The following is a 2,177-nucleotide window of genomic DNA, read 5'->3' as shown; positions in this document are numbered from 1 at the left end:
AATTTTGAAGTGACGTCATCGCATTAGTGGTGGGGATGATTAGACAAATTTTGGTTAGCGTTTTACCATCAACATGATATTCTTAATATAAGTACAAAATTTCACAACAATCGGTCGAGTACTTTCGGAGATTATCTGTCTAATAAAAATCCGGGACGGCAGACGGACAGACGGACGGACAGACGGACGGACAGACGGACGGACAGACGGACGGACAGACGGACGGACAGACGGACGGACAGACGGACAGACAGACGGAAATGGGAGACCTATTTCTTTGTCTTCTAGGGGTCATGAAAGATCGAGAAAACGTAAAAGTAGAGAGTCGGCCGACGGACTCGATTACAATACTTCCTTTGCTTACGCTCGGGAAGTAAAAAGTAACAATCTAAGTAGTCAGCTCACTCGTGTTTCCAGTAAATTCGACATCCAAGAATTGCAAAAAAAAAACAAAGTTGGCTTTAAATGTGTTTGTCATTCCGAGAACTCAACCAGTTTTTGTTTCAGACTTAGAAAATTTGACTCCAATGTTTTATTAATCTTTTTCAAATGATAACGCAGGAAAGCAACATGTCTGTTGCATGGATTTTTTTACATGAATCCTAATAGTTTTTTCACGCTTATTCCAAATAATAAAACCGTTTTTACTTCCCGAGCGTAAGCAAAGGAAGTATTGTAATCGAGTCCGTCGGCCGACTCTCTACTTTTACGTTTTCTCGATCTTTCATGACCCCTAGAAGACGAAGAAATAGGTCTCCCATTTCCGTCTGTCTGTCCGTCTGTCCGTCTGTCCGTCTGTCCGTCTGTCCGTCCGTCTGTCCGTCCGTCTGTCCGTCTGTTGTCCCGGATTTTTATTAGACAGATAATCTCCGAAAGTACTCGACCGATTGTTGTGAAATTTTGTACTTATATTAAGAATATCATGTAGATGGTAAAACGCTAACCAAAATTTGTCTAACCATCCCCACCACTAATGCGATGACGTCACTTCAAAATTGTACATAGTAAATGGGTTTTCAATTGTATAAAATAACATAGTCCTACACATGTAGTTTACAACTCTGAATCGACTTTTCACCCGAAACGTCCAGATTTTTGGAAAAAAAATCAAAATTATAAAACAACATTTTGAAATTTAATTTTTAATCTGCTAACCAGAATGCTTTGAAATGTTGCAGATGTTTTAAGGCTATAAAGAGCATCATAAATCTTTAGTCAAAAAATATTTGCTTATCCCCTCCAAAAACTTGATGACGTCAGCTCAAAAGTTTGTGGAATAAATCATATCTAAAATGTACAAAATATGATGAGTCTGTACTTGTGATCTATCACTCCATTCATATTTTTTGGATTTGCATATACAGAGTGACTCAAAAAAATTAATGAATGCGTAAATATATTTTATTGATTTAATCAGGAACTACAAAACGGAATGCTCTGACATCTTGCAGATGTTTTAAGGTTATAAAGAGCATAATAAATGTTTAGTCAAAATATATTTGCTTATCCCCTCCAAAAACTTGATGACGTCAGCTCGAAAATTTGCCGAATAAATCATATCTAAAATGTACAAAATATGATCAGTCTGTACTTGTGATCTATCACTCCATTCATATTTTTTGGATTTGCATATACAGGGTGATTCAAGAAAATAAATGAAAGCGTAAATTTATTTTACTGATTTACTCAGGAACTACAAAACCGAATGCTTCGAAATCTTGAAGATATTTTAAAATTATCATAAGCATGGTAAATTTTTGATCAAAACGTATTTGGCCGTCCCCCCTAAAAAATTTATGATGTCACCACAAAATTTTGCTGAAAAAATCCTATCTAAAATATACAAAATATGGTGAGTCTCTTCTTGTGATTTATCATTCCATTCAAATTTTTTCGATTTGCATATACAGGGTGACTCAAAAAAATTAATGAAGGCGTGAATTTATTTTATCGATTTAATCAGGAATTAGAAAACCGAATGCTTTGAAATCTTGGGAATATTTTAAAGTTATTATAAGCATGGTAAACTTTTGTTCAAAATGTATTTGTTCATCCCTCCTAAAAAAATTGATGACGTCTCCCTTAAATTTTGCTGAATAAATCCTATCTAAAATGCAAAAAATATGATGAGTTTGTACTTGTGATTTATCATTCCATTCATATTTTTTAGATTTTCT

Source organism: Zophobas morio, unplaced genomic scaffold (assembly GCF_036711695.1).
Source record: "Zophobas morio isolate AGI-343-1 ecotype UQ-CSIRO unplaced genomic scaffold, CSIRO_AGI_Zmor_V1 ptg000017l, whole genome shotgun sequence".
NCBI classification, from domain to species: Eukaryota; Metazoa; Arthropoda; class Insecta; order Coleoptera; family Tenebrionidae; genus Zophobas; species Zophobas morio.
The sequence above is the reverse complement of the archived record's forward strand: the minus strand, read 5'-3'. Positions refer to the sequence as shown.